Source organism: Salmo salar, chromosome ssa03 (assembly GCF_905237065.1).
Source record: "Salmo salar chromosome ssa03, Ssal_v3.1, whole genome shotgun sequence".
NCBI classification, from domain to species: Eukaryota; Metazoa; Chordata; class Actinopteri; order Salmoniformes; family Salmonidae; genus Salmo; species Salmo salar.
The window spans coordinates 3,405,091-3,417,328 of record NC_059444.1 but is presented as its reverse complement, the minus strand read 5'-3'; the positions used below and the strand labels follow the sequence as shown (position 1 = coordinate 3,417,328).

At 37.4% G+C, this 12,238-nt stretch overlaps 1 pseudogene across 1 annotated transcript in view; it reads left to right on the top strand.

The window, feature by feature from the left end:
- Nucleotides 1-12,238, top strand: part of LOC106596347 (ubiquitin carboxyl-terminal hydrolase 33-like) — a 58,068-nt pseudogene that overhangs the window by 19,924 nt on the left and 25,906 nt on the right. The window contains exons 8-9 of the transcript XR_006769036.1: nucleotides 4,134-4,247; nucleotides 6,591-6,669. The product of XR_006769036.1 is annotated as a ubiquitin carboxyl-terminal hydrolase 33-like (transcript). The remainder of the gene's footprint in view (nucleotides 1-4,133; nucleotides 4,248-6,590; nucleotides 6,670-12,238) is intronic.

Here is a 12,238-nt window from a genome sequence, read left to right as displayed (position 1 = left end):
CCCAGCCCTCTCTAACTGGTGAGAACCTATACCAAACCCATATCTGACCTTTCACCCTGACCCCAGCCCTGCAGGCCCTCTCTAACTGGTGAGAACCTATACCAAACCCACATCTGACCTTTCACCCTGACCCCAGCCCTCTCTAACTGGTGAGAACCTATACCAAACCCATATCTGACCTTTCACCCTGACCCCAGCCCTCTCTAACTGGTGAGAACCTATACCAAACCCATATCTAACCTTTCACCCTGACCCCAGCCCTCTCTAACTGGTGAGAACCTATACCAAACCCATATCTGACCTTTCACCCTGACCCCAGCCCTCTCTAACTGGTGAGAACCTATACCAAACCCATATCTGACCTTTCACCCTGACCCCAGCCCTCTCTAACTGGTGAGAACCTATACCAAACCCATATCTGACCTTTCACCCTGACCCCAGCCCTCTCTAACTGGTGAGAACCTATACCAAACCCATATCTGACCTTTCACCCTGACCCCAGCCCTCTCTAACTGGTGAGACCCTATACCAAACCCACATCTGACCTTTCACCCTGACCCCAGCCCTCTCTAACTGGTGAGAACCTATACCAAACCCATATCTGACCTTTCACCCTGACCCCAGCCCTCTCTAACTGGTGAGAACCTATACCAAACCCATATCTAACCTTTCACCCTGACCCCAGCCCTCTCTAACTGGTGAGAACCTATACCAAACCCATATTTGACCTTTCACCCTGACCCCAGCCCTCTCTAACTGGTGAGAACCTATACCAAACCCATATCTGACCTTTCACCCTGACCCCAGCCCTCTCTAACTGGTGAGAACCTATACCAAACCCATATCTGACCTTTCACCCTGACCCCAGCCCTCTCTAACTGGTGAGAACCTATACCAAACCCATATCTGACCTTTCACCCTGACCCCAGCCCTCTCTAACTGGTGAGAACCTATACCAAACCCATATCTGACCTTTCACCCTGACCCCAGCCCTCTCTAACTGGTGAGAACCTATACCAAACCCATATCTGACCTTTCACCCTGACCCCAGCCCTCTCTAACTGGTGAGAACCTATACCAAACCCATATCTGACCTTTCACCCTGACCCCAGCCCTCTCTAACTGGTGAGACCCTATACCAAACCCATATCTGACCTTTCACCCTGACCCCAGCCCTCTCTAACTGGTGAGAACCTATACCAAACCCATATCTGACCTTTCACCCTGACCCCAGCCCTCTCTAACTGGTGAGACCTGGTTCGAGGTCCAGGTTAGAGGCCCTCCTGCCCATTAAATGGAGAGGGAGAGACAAAGAAAGAGGTGGAATGGGTTCACACTCATGGAATGTTACATAAAGCTCACTTCATTATTCAGTGTTTTACTGCATCAGGGATCGTGTACACAGACGTATCGGGCTTTACCAGCCTTCAGAGTGTAGGTACAATTTACTTTAATTCAAAACAGCATTTATAAAGAACTACAGACGAGCAGCAGGTGCTTCTAATCAGGGTTACCGTAACAACAGACGAGCAGCAGGTGCTTCTAATCAGGGTTACCGTAACAACAGACGAGCAGCAGGTGCTTCTAATCAGGGTTACCGTAACAACAGACGAGCAGCAGGTGCTTCTAATCAGGGTTACCGTAACAACAGACGAGCAGCAGGTGCTTCTAATCAGGGTTACCGTAACAACAGACGAGCAGCAGGTGCTTCTAATCAGGGTTACCGTAACAGACGAGCAGCAGGTGCTTCTAAACAGGGTTACCGTAACAACAGACGAGCAGCAGGTGCTTCTAATCAGGGTTACCGTAACAACAGACGAGCAGCAGGTGCTTCTAATCAGGGTTACCGTAACAACAGACGAGCAGCAGGTGCTTCTAATCAGGGTTACCGTAACAACAGACGAGCAGCAGGTGCTTCTAATCAGGGTTACCGTAACAACAGACGAGCAGCAGGTGGTTCTAATCAGGGCTAGAAGCAACCCGACACCTGTCCTGATGAAGCCCCAAAACTTGAACAGAAGCCAGTTGCTTAACGAATCCCAGCAATAACGGAATAAACTGTTTACTGTAAACTATTTAGTTACTTTCAATGATGGCCGTAATGGCATCAAATCTATTGGCTGTTATATTTAGTGTTTTTGCTGCCAAACAAATATGTTGTGTTTTGGCTGTAAAGAAAAAGCCAGATCTGACTGGCCAATAAAAATAAAATATTAAGATGGACAAAAGAACACAGATACTGGACAGAGGAACTCTGCCTAGAAGGCCAGCATCCCGGAGTCGCCTCTTCACTGTTGATACTGGACAGAGGAACTCTGCCTAGAAGGGCAGCATCCCGGAGTCGCATCCTCACTGTTGATACTGGACAGAGGAACTCTGCCTAGAAGGCCAGCATCCCGGAGTCGCCTCTTCACTGTTGACGTACACAGCGTTGTACCAGACCTAAAGTTTCTTGGCAATTTCTCACATGGAATAGCCTTCATTTCTCAGAACAAGAATAGACTGACAAGTTTCAGAAGAAAGTTATTTGTTTCTGGACATTTTGAGCCTGTAATCAAACCCACAAATGCTGAAGCTCCAGATACTCAGCTAGTCTAAAGAAGGCCAGTTTTATTGCTTCTTTAATCAGTACAACAGTTTTCAGCTGTGCTAAGATAATTGCAAAAGGGTTTTCTAATGATCAATTAGCCTTTTTAAAATGATAAACTTGGATTAGCTAACACAACGTGCCATTGGAACACAGGAGTGATGGTTGCTGATAATGGGCCTCTGTATGCCTATGTAGATATTCCATTAAAAATCAGACGTTTCCAGCTACAATAGTCATTTACAACATTAACAATATCTACACTGTATTTCTGATCAATTTGATGTTATTTTAATGGACAAAAAATGTGCTTTTCTTTCAAAAACAAGGTAATTTCTCAGTGTTACATTACTAGATCCCTTTCTCAGTGTTTCATTACTAGATCCCTTTCTCAGTGTTACATTACTAGATCCCTTTCTCAGTGTTTCATTACTAGATCCCTTTCTCAGTGTTTCATTACTAGATCCCTTTCTCAGTGTTACATTACTAGATCCCTTTCTCAGTGTTTCATTACTAGATCCCTTTCTCAGTGTTTCATTACTAGATCCCTTTCTCAGTGTTACATTACTAGATCCCTTTCTCAGTGTTACATTACTAGATCCCTTTCTCAGTGTTTCATTACTAGATCCCTTTCTCAGTGTTACATTACTAGATCCCTTTCTCAGTGTTACATTACTAGATCCCTTTCTCAGTGTTTCATTACTAGATCCCTTTCTCAGTGTTACATTACTAGATCCCTTTCTCAGTGTTTCATTACTAGATCCCTTTCTCAGTGTTACATTACTAGATCCCTTTCTCAGTGTTACATTACTAGATCCCTTTCTCAGTGTTACATTACTAGATCCCTTTCTCAGTGTTACATTACTAGATCCCTTTCTCAGTGTTACATTACTAGATCCCTTTCTCAGTGTTACATTACTAGATCCCTTTCTCAGTGTTACATTACTAGATCCCTTTCTCAGTGTTTCATTACTAGATCCCTTTCTCAGTGTTTCATTACTAGATCCCTTTCTCAGTGTTTCATTACTAGATCCCTTTCTCAGTGTTACATTACTAGATCCCTTTCAGTGTTTCATTAGCAGATCCCTTTCTCAGTGTTACATTACTAGATCCCTTTCTCAGTGTTTCATTACTAGATCCCTTTCTCAGTGTTTCATTACTAGATCCCTTTCTCAGTGTTTCATTACTAGATCCCTTTCTCAGTGTTACATTGATCATGAACAGGTTAAGACGCATAAGAGTTGTCCGTTAAATACAATATAATATATTACAGAATGTGGTGCGAGGACAATCTCTCTTTCTCAGTCTCTCACTCGTTCTCTCCCCTCTATCTGCATGTAGTCAGGTGTATGACCTCTCTCTCTCTCCTTTCTCTCTCCAGTCCTCCTCTAACCCAGTTCTTCTCTCTCTCCAGTCCTCCTCTAACCCAGTTCTTCTCTCTCTCCAGTCCTCCTCTAACCCAGTTCTTCTCTCTCTCCAGTCCTCCTCTAACCCAGTTCTTCTCTCTCTCCAGTCCTCCTCTAACCCAGTTCTTCTCTCTCTCCAGTCCTCCTCTAACCCAGTTCTTTGTGGAGTGTGGAGGTCTGGTGAGGACAGACAAGAAGCCTGCTCTGAGTAAGAGCTACCAGAAACTGGTGGCAGACCTCTGGCACAAGAACAGGTACACATCTCATTCTCTCACTTTAGTCCACACACACACACACACGTATTTACTTGCTAGGGTGCTGTATTATCCTGACAGTTTATAAGATGTTAGGGTCTGCAGCCTCAGAAATGAGGGCGATCCTGGAATGATCTACAGGTCTTTTTAAAACTTGATTATTTGGTCCCAGAATGTGAATTTAGGACTCTGATTTAAAAAAAAAAAAATATTAAAGTGCGCTTGTTTTGATTGATTTGTAAATATTAGTTGCCCTTTTGAATGGAACATAATTTATTTGAAATGTTGTAACTGTCATTTTGTAGTGATCGTCCTTGATTCAACAGTAACTAAGATGGTGGAGAGGTCTGTCCATAATAAAGGCGCTGCTCTGCCTTCTTAACAACACTATCAACAAGGCAGGTCCTACAGGCCCTAGTTTCTACCTTCTTAACAACACTATCAACAAGGCAGGTCCTACAGGCCCTAGTTTCTACCTTCTTAACAACACTATCAACAAGGCAGGTCCTACAGGCCCTAGTTTCTACCTTCTTAACAACACTATCAACAAGGCAGGTCCTACAGGCCCTAGTTTCTACCTTCTTAACAACACTATCAACAAGGCAGGTCCTACAGGCCCTAGTTTCTACCTTCTTAACAGCACTATCAACAAGGCAGGCCCTAGTTTCTACCTTCTTAACAACACTATTAACAAGGCAGGTCCTACAGGCCCTAGTTTCTACCTTCTTAACAACACTATTAACAAGGCAGGTCCTACAGGCCCTAGTTTCTACCTTCTTAACAACACTATCAACAAGGCAGGTCCTACAGGCCCTAGTTTCTACCTTCTTAACAACACTATCAACAAGGCAGGTCCTACAGGCCCTAGTTTCTACCTTCTTAACAACACTATCAACAAGGCAGGTCCTACAGGCCCTAGTTCTGTCACACCTGGACTACTGTTCAGTCGTGTGGTCAGGTGCCACAAAGAAGGACTTAGGATAATTACAATATACACGTATATCTCTCCTGGCTCAAAGTAGAGGAGATATTGACTTCATCGCTACTTGTTTTTGTAAGAAGTATTGACATGTTGAATACACTGAGCTGTCTGTTTAAACTACTGGCACACAGCTCAGACACCCATCCATACCTCACAAGACATGCCACCAGAGGTCTGTTTAAACTACCAGCACACAGCTCAGACACCCCATCCATACCCCACAAGACATGCCACCAGAGGTCTGTTTAAACTACTGGCACACAGCACAGACACCCATCCATACCCCACAAGACATGCCACCAGAGGTCTGTTTAAACTACTGGCACACAGCTCAGACACCCATCCATACCCCACAAGACATGCCACCAGAGGTCTGTTTAAACTACTGGCACACAGCTCAGACACCCATCCATACCCCACAAGACATGCCACCAGAGGTCTCTTTACTGTCCCCAAGTCCAGAACAGACTATGGGAGGAGCACAGTACTACATAGAGCCATGACTACATGGAACTCTATTCCACATCAGGTAACTGATGCAGCAGTAAAATTAGATTTAAAAAAAACCCGGATAAAAATACACCTTATGGAACAGGAACTAATGGGGATCCATAATAAACCCCAGGAAGAGTAGCTGCTGCACGGGCAGGAACTAATGGGGATCCATAATAAACCCCAGGAAGAGTAGCTGCTGCCTTGGCAGGAACTAATGGGGATCCATAATAAACCCCAGGAAGAGTAGCTGCTGCCTTGGCAGGAACTAATGGGGATCCATAATAAACCCCAGGAAGAGTAGCTGCTGCCTTGGCAGGAACTAATGGGGATCCATAATAAACCCCAGGAAGAGTAGCTGCTGCCTTGGCAGGAACTAATGGGGATCCATAATAAACCCCAGGAAGAGTAGCTGCTGCCTTGGCAGGAACTAATGGGGATCCATAATAAACCCCAGGAAGAGTAGCTGCTGCCTTGGCAGGAACTAAATGGAGATCCATAATAAACCCCAGGAAGAGTAGCTGCTGCCTTGGCAGGAACTAATGGGGATCCATAATAAACCCCAGGAAGAGTAGCTGCTGCCTTGGCAGGAACTAATGGGGATCCATAATAAACCCCAGGAAGAGTAGCTGCTGCCTTGGCAGGAACTAATGGGGATCCATAATAAACCCCAGGAAGAGTAGCTGCTGCCTTGGCAGGAACTAATTGGCATACTTAATAAATAGAAATGCAAAATAGTTTTTCACATTGCTTGAACTGTTGGAAATGAGACCCTGGTCTCAATGGGTTTGTAATAAAAGCAAATGTAAGCTATTCTTGTTCTGTGGTGTTTCACACAGTCCTAACCTTTTCTTCCTGTGGTGTTTCAGGCCATCCTATGTCGTCCCTACCAGTCTGTTCCAGGGGATCAAGGCTGTTAACCCCATGTTCAGAGGATACTCACAACAGGTAGGTGTCTTCTCATTGTGATAATATATGATTTATAATACGTAAAACGGGTGTTTTGTATGAAAGATAATATTCCCAGGCTGGCAGATGGCCTCCTCTAGGGCTGTTACTGAACCAGTAAACTGAAGAATAAGTCCTTTACGTCTCTGTCTTTCCTCAGCCACCATCACAAGCATGAACTGATTAACAGTCCGTTTCTCTTTAGGTTGACACCATTCTATGGTTGAGTGTGTGTTAGTTCACTGTTTGTTTTGCAGTTTTAGTCAGGGAATATTAATTTTGTCACACTGCTCTGTAAGGCAGGCTGGGAATTATCATCCAGATGAATGGAGGAAGGAACTTCCAGGCTCCTGAGAGAGAGAGAGAGGATGTTCAAATTGTATTTGACACATGCGCCGGATACAACAGGTGTAGACCTTACCGTGAAATCCTTACTTACAAGCCCTTAACCAACAACGCAGTTAAGAAAAATATTTACTAAATAAACTAAAGTTAAAAAATAAAAAGAGCAACAATAAAATAACAGTAGCGAGGCTATATACAGGGGGTCGATCTCGTACAACGCTGTGTACTACTCCCTTCACAGAATAGTGCATACTACTCAAATGGCAGGCCAAAACCTGAGAAGATTCTGTACAGGAAGTACCCTGTCTGACCATTTCTTGGCCTTCTTTGTCATCTCTATCCAAAACAAAGGATCTCTGCTGTAACGTGACATTTTCTAAGGCTCTCAGAAGGCGCCAGAACGTTGAATGATGACTTTGCAGCCCATGGCTGAAAAACAGTAGCGCATTTGGTAAGTGGTCGATCTGAGAACAATGAGACTGGCGTGCACGTGAAGAGTCCATTTTAGATTATCAGTCTTTGAACGAAAACAACGGCTCCCGGTCGGAATATTAGAAAAAAAATCGCATAAAAATAGATTTTAATCAGCGTTTGACATGCTTCGAAGTACGGTAATGGAATATAGACGCTTCACAAGTCTTCAACTGGCAGCTTCATTAAATAGTACCCGCAAAACACCAGTCTCAACGTCAACAGTGAAGAGGCGACTCTGGGATGCTGACCTTCTAGGCAGAGTTCCTCTGTCCAGTGTCTGTGTTCTTTTGCCCACCTTAATCTGTTATTTTTATTAACCAGTCTGAGATATGGCTTTTTCTTTACAACTCTGCCTCTTCACTGTTGACGTTCATTTTTGTAATGACTTGGTGCTGCCTATCTTGGCCAGGACGCTCTTGAAAAATAGATTTTAAATCTCAATGAGCCCTTCCTGGTTAAATAAAGGTTAAATAAATTTTTTTAAAAATTAAAAAAATATGTATATATATAACTATATACTTACAATTATAATGATACACTTATAATGATACAACTATATAACTGTATCATTATAGCTATATAAGTATCATTATAGCTATATAACTATCATTATAACTATCATTATAACTATATCATTATACCTGTATAACTGTCATTATACATCATTATAGCTATATAACTGTATCATTATAGCTATATAACTATCATTATAGCTATATAACTATCATTATAGCTATATAACTATCATTATAGCTATATAACTATCATTATAGCTATATAACTATCATTATAGCTATATAACTATCATTATAACTATATAACTATCATTATAGCTATATAACTATCATTATAACTATATACTTACAACTATCATTATAACTATATAACTATATCATTATCTATATCATTAACTATATACTTACAACTATATAACTACACTGCTCAAAAAAATAAAGGGAACACTTAAACAACACAATGTAACTCCAAGTCAATCACACTTCTGTGAAATCAAACTGTCCACTTAGGAAGCAACACTGATTGACAATACATTTCACATGCTGTTGTGCAAATGGAATAGACAACAGGTGGAAATTATAGGCAATTAGCAAGACACCCCCAATAAAGGAGTCACAGCCCTCCATGTGCTCGCCAGAGGTAGCCTGACTGCCATTAGGTACCGAGATGAGATCCTCAGACCCCTTGTGAGACCATATGCTGGTGCGGTTGGCCCTGGGTTCCTCCTAATGCAAGACAATTCTAGACCTCATGTAGCTGGAGTGTGTCAGCAGTTCCTGCAAGAGGAAGGCATTGATGCTATGGACTGGCCCACCCGTTCCCCAGACCTGAATCCAATTGAGCACATCTGGGACATCATGTCTCGCTCCATCCACCAACGCCACGTTGCACCACAGACTGTCCAGGAGTTGGCGGATGCTTTAGTCCAGGTCTGGGAGGAGATCCCTCAGGAGACCATCCGCCACCTCATCAGGAGCATGCCCAGGTGTTGTAGGGGAGGTCATACAGGCACGTGGAGGCCACACACACTACTGAGCCTCATTTTGACTTGTTTTAAGGACATTACATCAAAGTTGGATCAGCCTGTAGTGTGGTTTTCCACTTTAATTTTGAGTGTGACTCCAAATCCAGACCTCCATGGGTTGATCAATTGGATTTCCATTGATTGTGTGATTTTGTTGTCAGCACATTAAACTATGTAAAGAAAAAAGTATTTAATAAGATTATTTATTTCATTCAGATCTAGGATGTGTTATTTAAGTGTTCCCTTTATTTTTTTGAGCAGTATATATCATAACTATATCATTATACCTATATAACTATATCATTATAACTATATCATTATACCAATATAACTATACCAATATACCTTTATAACTATATCAATATACCTATATAACTATATCATTATACCTATCATAACTATCATTATACCTATATAACTATATCAATATAACTATATCATTATACCTATAGAACTATCATTATACCTATAGAACTATCATTATCCCTAATGAACTATCATTATACCTATATCATACGTATTTCATTATACCTATATCACGTATTTCATTATACCTATATCATACGTATTTCATTATACCTATATCATACCTATATCATTATACCTATATCATAACTATTTCATTATACCTATATCATACCTATATCATTATACCTATTTCATTATACCTATATCATACCTATATCATTATACCTATAGCATTATACCTATATCATACCTATTTCATTATACCTATATCATACCTATATCATTATACCTATATCATACCTATTTCATTATACCTATATCATACCTATATCATTATACCTATAGCATTATACCTATATCATAACTATATCATTATACCTATATCATAACTATGTCATTATACCTATAGCATTATACCTATATAAATATCATTATAACTATATCATTATAACATTTTTTACATTTTAGTCATTTAGGGGACGCTCTTATCCAGAGCGACTTACAGTAGTGAATGCATACATTTCATACATTTTTTTCCCCCGTACTGGTCCCCCGTGGGAATCGAATCCACAACCCTGGCGTTGCAAACACCATGCTCTACCACTATATCATTATAACTATATAACTATATCATTATAACTATATCAACTATATCATTAGAACTATATCACTATATCATTAGAACTATATAACTATATCATAACTATATCATTGTAACTATATCATAACTACATAACTATATAACTATCATAACTATATCATTATAACTATATAACTATATCATAACTATATCATTATAACTATATCATAACTATATCATTATAACTATATAACTATCATTATAACTATATCATAACTATATAACTATATCATTATAACTATATAACTATATCATTATAACTATATAACTATATCATTATAACTATATAACTATATCATTATAACTATATAACTATATCATTATAACTATATAACTATATTATTATAACTATATACCTATATCATTATAACTATATACCTATAGCATTATAACTATATACCTATATCATTATAACTATATACCTATATCATTATAACTATATCATTATAACTATATCACTATATCATTATACCTATATCATTATAACTATATACCTATATCATTATAACTATATACCTATATCATTATACCTATATCATTATACCTATATCATTATAACTATATCATAACTATATCATCATAACTATATCATAACTATATCATTATACCTATATAACTATATCATTATACCTATATCACTATATCATTATACCTATATCATTATAACTATATCATTATAACTATAACTATATCATTATAACTATATAACTATATCATTATAACTATATAACTATATCATTATAACTATATAACTATCATTATAACTATATACCTATATCATTAGAACTATATACCTATATCATTAGAACTATATACCTATATCATTAGAACTATATACCTATATCATTATACCTATATCATTATAACTATATACCTATATCATTATACCTATATCATTATAACTATATACCTATATCATTATAACTATATACCTATATCATTATAACTATATACCTATATCATTATAACTATATACCTATATCATTATAACTATATACCTATATCATTATAACTATATACCTATATCATTATAACTATATACCTATATCATTATAACTATATACCTATATCATTATAACTATATCATTATAACTATATCATTATAACTATATCATTATAACTATATAACTATCATTATACCTATATACCTATATCATTATAACTATATACCTATATCATTATAACTATATACCTATATCATTATAACTATATACCTATAATCATTATAACTATATAACTATCATTATACCTATATACCTATATCATTATAACTATATACCTATATCATTATAACTATATACCTATATCATTATAACTATATACCTATAATCATTATAACTATATACCTATAATCATTATAACTATATACCTATATCATTATAACTATATACCTATATCATTATAACTATATACCTATATCATTATAACTATATACCTATATCATTATAACTATATACCTATATCATTATAACTATATACCTATATCATTATAACTATATACCTATATCATTATAACTATATACCTATATCATAACTATATACCTATATCATTATACCTATATAACTATATTATTAACTATATAACTATATCATTATAACTATATCATTATACCTATATAACTATATTATTAACTATATAACTATATCTATATCATTATATCTATATAACTATCATTATACCTATAACTATATTATTAACTATATCATTATACCTATATCATTATAACTATATCATTATAACTATATCATTAGCTATATCATCATAACTATATAACTATATCATCATTACTATATCATAACTATATCATCATAACTATATCATAACTATATAACTATATCATAACTATATCATCATAACTATATCATAACTATATAACTATCATAACTATATCATCATAACTATATCATAACTATATCATAACTATATCATCATAACTATATCATAACTACATCATTATACCTATATAACTATATTATTAACTATATAACTATATCTATATCATTATATCTATATAACTATCATTATACCTATATAACTATATTATTAACTATATAACTATATCATTATAACTATCATTATAACTATATAATTATATCATTAT